We start from the raw sequence: 7,342 nt of genomic DNA, 5'->3' as shown, positions 1-7,342 counted from the left end.
TACAAAGTTCTCTCCAACATTCAAAGACATAGTAGATGTTCCGGAATTCTAATTCAACTAAATGCTGCAAAAGAAGTCAACCACAAGAGAGTTCGGTAAAAGTAAAGGCTCCAAAAAGACCTCCTGCCCAACCGTCAGGCAGCCAAAGGAATTAGCCCCAAAAAAGATGTCGGAAAGGAAGAGTTGGATGGCGCCCATAACTTCACCGCACAAGAATTACTTGGATCTTTGCCTCATCTTTCGGCGCTTCCTCTTGAGTCTCCTCATGCGTTTCTTCTTCCACTGAAACACAACATTGCAAACCACTTCAGTAACTTGCAAGGATGACAATGTAACGCAAGCACATCAGGCTCTGATATGTTTCTGGGTGATAATATAGCTCAAGAAAATTCAATACAGAAAATGAAGTAATTATGACATACTTACGATCAGCATTGCTAAGCCAACAATTTCATAACACACAAAAACATGAAATTGTATTGGGTAGTTCACAACCAAAGGAAAAAAAACAACTACTGGTGTCTGATAAATACTGATGGGATCTAATAAATTTTGTGGATATAGATGTTTTGATAATTGCAATCATATTCCAAGTATGTAATCATGGAAGAAAGAACTCAAGCCTACTTTGTCAGAACTCATACTGGGGAAACAGAAATTGCAAAATAAGAAACATAGAGGACTTTCAAACTCATCCCACTTCAGCAAAATGTTTTGTTATCGATGAGAGGCCCATCAGAAAGCCCCTCAGAATGACGATCAAGTTACACTTACAAAGATGATAAACATAGCCATAAAGCATGTATAAAATTTTAGTTTCTGCAAAGTCATAAGCTCTGCTCATCGGTAAGAAACCATGTTAGCTTCAGTAACACTGATAACTGGTTTGAAAGCATAAGTTAATGTAGTGAGACATTAAAATCAAATATTCAATGTGAAAATATATATATATATATATATATCCTTGTCTCATTTCGGTAAGTTGAAATGCATTATTGATGGATGCAGTTAGACAACTGGCTGATTCAGACATGCAAAAACACTTGACTCCAAGACATTGTGCATCACAAGGGTTTAAAGATTGTAATTTTGGCTACCTCATAACAACAATATAAAAAATTGCCTCCAAGGGCTTTATGGTTGTCAGAGGCATAAGGCGCACCTAGGCGCAAGGGATCCTGGGGCCTAGGCTCAAGGCGTAGGCAAGCGCCTAAGAGACACTAGGCGCACTAATTAAAAAAAAATGAAAAATAGTGTTCATGTGATATGTTTTAAATTTTTAGAATGTTCTAAAAATAAATATTATGGAAGACATAAAAATATCCATAATAACATACAAAATAATTTTCAAATGTTCAACACAAAATGCAATAACATTATATAATGAATGCATAAAGTCCTAAGTCCTAACTCAAATAATAAAATCTAGTGATTATCATCAAACTCATCAAGTCCATCATTATCACCACCAACATCATCATTTTTCTCTTCAAATTTAACATTCTCTTAATCTAAATATCATCTCCGATATTTTCTTCCTCATCATCACCATCTCTAAGAATTAAGCGGGTTCTCAAACTAGCAAATGCCTTATCTTTCCCCTTCGATATCCTCAAATTAAAGTGATGAGCTTTGTGTTCTACTTGGTTGTGGTTACCTTAATTTTAAGTGGATTTTAATTGCATATTTTAATTTTATGTAAGCTCTTTTTTACTTTTACTCACCAAGACGTGTGCACAAGAATAAAAGCTAATAAAAATAAGAAAACGTAATAAAATTGGTAGATGCTATGGAGGCACACCTAAGCCCTCGCTTGGCGCTTAGTGCCTAGGCGCAGAGTCACACGACCCCCCTATAACATGCATAAAGGTGCAAGCCTTTGAACCTTGTGTGCCTTGTGCCTTAGGCACGCCCGAGACGCACCTTTGACAATTATGATGGACTTTATACATTGGAATTTGCCATTGAAATTGATTCATTAGCAATGCTGTCTCGCTTGTGATGTTTCTCCAAATCAGTGGAATCAACAAACAACTAATACTTAGAGATCAAAAAGTCCGTGATCCTTATTGATAAATACAATTCCACAACGACTTCCTTGACCCAAAAGTATCAATCATGGGATGCTTCATGTATATAAATAATAAGGATAAGTTAATTATACTGTACGCACAAAAACCCTATTTTTGTAACACGAGAAAATTAGGAACATGAATCGAAAACGAAATTTAGTGAATCATGAGGCATGATAATTATAAAGCATATACAAAGCCTAATTTCTAGAATGAGCAAATTAGGAACATAAACTAAAAACAAAATTTTCATTTTTCCAGGGGAATAAACAAGCCCTAATTCACAGCATGAGAAAAAAAATGAATCCAGGAGCAACATATACATAAAAAAGCTGAGAAAAGAACATCGATTTCACAGATCTAAACAATTATAAAACAGCAATGAAATCAAACACGGACCAAGATTGAAGAGAGGCATGATTAAGAAACTTCTAGTCAATAACAACACTAGAGAGAAATATAGATTATCGGAGATCTCACCTTCGCCCTCATTGCCGGAGCTTGAAGTTCCCGAACTCTCCGCCGATCACCGCCTTCAAATTCTCCAGAGTCAAGAGTGGAACAGGAGAGTTTCAATGGCGTCTCTCACTCTTGCTATTTATAGTGCTAGGGTTTTCGATGGCCATGAAACGGACGGCCGAGATAAACCCATCTTTAGTACAAAATAATGATTTTATAATGAGAAAATAGCTTGCATACGCTTTGTAAAAATCTGCAGCCATTTTTCATCCATTAGATGATTTAGATTATCATCTATCTAACGGTTCTTCCCATAATACTCTTCTAAATCCAATCATACCCATTCTCTCTCCCTTTTTGTCTTCACGGACGTCAATTGTTATCCATCCCTGTAATACTATCCTTAAATTCAATTTTATCAACTTTTTAATCTTTACAACATCATGTATAACACAAAATTTCTCCGCCAATACTTTTTAGTCAAGCTTCTCAATCAATACCAAATAAATGACGGCTGGAATAAGGGTTTTGAGTATAAAATAAAGATTTCATTGATCCGTAAGAAAGGGTTTCAATGGTAATAGTAAAAAATAATCGAATCGAACTGATAGATTTACCTAAGTTGGTCGGCTCTTCGCCACTTGGGGGTTGTAATATGTTCCAAGGTTTGATTTTAGTTCAAAACGGTCAATATGTGGAATCAGAACAATTGATTGTCGAGATTCATGTTAAGCCTTGGTAAGGTTTTTTGATTTGCATCGAATTAAACTCCACAGGACCTCCCTGACAGTATCGTCACTGCAGAAATTCTTAACTAAAATGAATATGTACAATGAACGAACCAGTAGATGAGATTTTCCTATACCTAAAAGTCGGAACAGATGACCCGTCAGTGCCAAAGTTACTGAATGGGTAAATTGCCAATCCCTAAAACGGATTGTATCTACAACTTCTTGTACCAATTTCTCTTGACACATTACTAATTTACACGAAATTCCATTCGAAGTAACATAACAGGATTCATTAATGCACATGATTCCAAAACCATATTATTCTCTAGTTCTCCCTTATCACAGCCTGACATGTGTCCTTAAACTACAACATAAAAAAAATAACATCATACTTCTTGGGATGTGATAGGGGAGAATTAGGAATACCTTGGTTCTGGAACCAGACAAAATGAACGCCTTATCAATAATCCCCACCCTTACAATACTCTCCCTAAACCCAATTTTATTTGTTCTCTTTCTTATTTTTAGATCGCCATCTAATGCCCTCCGACTCCAATAATACTTTCTTAAACATAGCCTCACATGTTCTCCATCTTGTCACTATCTACGGACATCCACAAGGTTATTCTAATAAACTAGTTTTTTAAATTTCAGTGTTTAAAAATTATTTATTTGCATACATAAAATGATTTTTGAATGGGGCCTCTAAAAATCAGCCCAAAAAAAGATTTACTATATATGGAGCCTCCTTTACATATTTACAAATTTGAGACTATTAATCATCACACAATTTCACTTTTTTTTTTAAAATATAATAAAAAATTTTATTTCCTGTTATTTTTTACTTACTAATTTAAAAATTTTATGCACCATTAAATAATTATTTCTAAATTTACTATTTAATTTAATAAATTTATATAATTTTTAATAAATCATAATCAACTAAACATTAAATCATATTCCATTTAATAAAATTTTAAATAAAAATAATTTTGAAAAATAATAATTTTTTTATAAAATACAAGTAACTATGTGACAAGTTAAAAGAAGCGGAAGAGGAAATAGTTCAAAATATTATACGACATACAAATACTCAATTTACAAGGATTAGCTTTTGCAATTATGATATGTAATAGATTTAATTTGCAGTAAAGTATTACTTCTGCTTTTAGCCATCAATAAATTCTCTTGTTGGTCCTCTTAAGATCTGTGATTGAATCACCAAATGCAAGAACAAGAACAAACCATCACCAAATATCATCAATTTGGTACCAAATGCTAATAACAATAACAACATATTAAAATGCAGAAAACAGGTAATCACTCCAAACATATCAGTCTTAACATCAGAGCACTTAGACTAGTTTATGAGAAATCAGTAGAACTGAAATGCATAACTACAAGAGGCAGAAGAAGGAGAGAGCTTTCCACCATCCTTGTGAAAAGCTTCAAGATCCATCCTTGCCAGGAATTCAACTAAATGTTCGAGCTTATTTAGATCTTTGCCTCATCTTTCGGCGCTTCCTCTTTAATCTCCTCATACGCTTCTTCTTCCACTGTGAACAGGAGAATTAACAATGTTAAAATCCAGGACATTGATTTTGAGGAAGAAACAATCAGTCAAAATGACTTACAAGCCATCAGACAAAATGAAACAAATTGTAAATGCTTTGATTTTATATGAGAAATGAAACAAATCAGTAGTAAGATCCCCAGGTTCAGATTACTCTGAACCCTTGAGTTAGCGACTAAATTAGACAACAATATCTAGCAGGTTCTATATCTGGCTCAGGACAAATAATGTTTATAAAAAGTTAACCAAGCAGAACAATAAAGTTTGCTCAATTTGAGAAAAGTTTAATTTGGTATCTCCATTAGCACATGACATTATCTTATGCCCAAAAAAACAAAAAAAATCCAAGATCATGCAACGATGGTTCTGTTTGAGAATTAAAGGACATAGATTAAAAAGTTGTCCCATAAGGACAGCGCTTTCACCCACTTTTGAACTTTTGACACAAAATAGGCATGAGTAAATCAGTATTCAAACAACACAAGTTAGGCATTTAGACAGATTTCACAACTAAACAATTTAAATATTTTAAGAACATCTGCACTTCTACAACCACTGTAGAAGTACAACACGAAATTTCTTCCTCTTCCCCATTTCCAATGGATTAAGATATCTATTCACAACAGTATAATAAGCAATAATTATTTGTTTCCTACTTCAAGACCATCTGACTGAGATTGTTTGAGCTCAATGCATGACTAGTCAAATCTTGAAAACTGACTCCGAATAGTTTTATCGACATCTAAGTACAATGCTCCCCCCTAAATTACTGCCTATTGCTTGATCAAGAGAATCTACTTCTCTCATCTCTCTATATCTGGACGTAATTACATCAAAAAGATAATCTCCCATTTAAACTACACCAATGCTACAATTTTTTCAGCGAGTTCAATAAAAGCTTTCAATGACCACTATTACACCAAAATAAACCAAACATAGATGAAGTTGAGTATGGCTAATATCTATTAGATGAGAGTTAAATTGAAACTGGAACAGTGATTTTAGAAAAAAGCAATACCCTGAAGGTACAATCTCTTCTTCAACTATTGTAAAAGTGTAAAACAAGGGATGATCTGAAATACAAAACATAAAAGGAGTTGCATGATACGACTAAACTAGAAGTTACACATTAACTTTAAGAGAAAATTGACACCATAAAGGAACAATATTTTCTTTCACTATAGTGAACCAATGGATAATCCATGAAACAAAACCTCATAATCGTGTGTGTGCGCAACAACACCACAATTTAAACACTGACGTTCAGAGAAAATTGATTTTCTAAAGAACAACTTTTCCTTTAACAATAGTGAAACAGTGAATAATCCAAGAAATGAAAAACACTAAACTACATGTAGAACACCTGATTTTCAGAGAAAACTAATAACCTAAAGCTACCACTTTTCCTTTAAATACAGTGAGTGAAACAATGAATAATCCAAAAAAAAAAAAGCATAACACTTGTTACATCGCACAGCTAAACTACAACTAGAACACTGATTTGCAGAGAAAATCGATACCCAAAAGTTACAAACTTTTCCTTTAAATACAGTGAAAACAATGAATAATCCAAAAAGCAAAACCTGACAGTTGCTGCATTGCACAGCTAAACATCTAGAACACTGGTTTTCTAAGAAAATAGATACCCTAAAGTTACCAACTTTTTCTTTAAATACAGTGAAACAATGAATAATCCAAGAAGCAAAACCTAACAGTTGATACATCGCACAACTACACTATAACTAGAACACGGATTTTCAGATAAGATCGATACACTAAAGCTACCAACTTTTCCCTTTAACTACAGTGAAACAATGAATAATCCAAGAAGCAAAACCTAGCCGTTGATGCATCGCACGACTAAACTATAACTAGAACACTGACTTTCCGAGATAATCGATACCCTAAAGCTACCAACTTTTCCTTAAATACAGTGAAGCCATAAATAATCCAAAATACAAAACCTAACAGTAGTTCAATGGTACAACAAAACTGCAACTTGAACTCCGATTTTTCAGATAGAAACAACCTAAATATACCACAAAGGTTTAACAAAGAAATTGAAATCAAAAGAAGCAACATCTCAAATCGGAATAAAAACATCAATTTTTCATGGAAATAAACAACGAAGAACTCTAGAATCATATATAAACATTAATCAAAATCTCACCTTGGCCCTCATCGCGTCAAGCTCTCACCGATCTCTCCGATCTCGCTTCTCTCCTCGGAGACGAAAGCAGCCGCTCTCATCTCCTATTTATAGAGCTATCTAGGGTTTTCTGGAACGCAAGAATTGGCATTGATCTTGATTCGAGGGTATTTTGGTATATTGATCTAATTTAAGATGGACGGTCCTGATTTCATCACCGTGTTAATCTGAAACCGAGATATTTATTTTCAGTAAAGAACTGATGATTTATTTGTATATATATCTTACTGAAATTATTAATTATCTTTTGAGGATATTTATTCTATAAAATTAATAGTTTTGGGCTATGCTTTTGAAC

General features: G+C 33.8%; 2 long non-coding RNA genes across 2 annotated transcripts; both read right to left on the bottom strand.

Moving 5' to 3' along the window:
- Positions 1-19: 19 nt before the first annotated feature.
- LOC120263035 lies at positions 20-2,700 on the bottom strand. The gene is made up of 2 exons (XR_005537027.1): positions 2,553-2,700; positions 20-282 (listed from the first exon to the last, which is right to left on the bottom strand). It is a non-coding gene; the product is annotated as an uncharacterized LOC120263035 (long non-coding RNA).
- A 1,794-nt stretch (positions 2,701-4,494) lies between these two features.
- Positions 4,495-7,139, bottom strand: LOC120263003. Its single transcript, XR_005537020.1, has 2 exons — positions 7,006-7,139; positions 4,495-4,818 (listed from the first exon to the last, which is right to left on the bottom strand). It is a non-coding gene; the product is annotated as an uncharacterized LOC120263003 (long non-coding RNA).
- Between the last annotated feature and the right edge of the window lie 203 nt (positions 7,140-7,342).

This window comes from Dioscorea cayenensis, chromosome 6, assembly GCF_009730915.1.
Source record: "Dioscorea cayenensis subsp. rotundata cultivar TDr96_F1 chromosome 6, TDr96_F1_v2_PseudoChromosome.rev07_lg8_w22 25.fasta, whole genome shotgun sequence".
NCBI lineage: Eukaryota > Viridiplantae > Streptophyta > Magnoliopsida > Dioscoreales > Dioscoreaceae > Dioscorea > Dioscorea cayenensis.
Note: the sequence above shows the minus strand (reverse complement) of the source record. Positions and strands in the feature narration are given on the sequence as shown.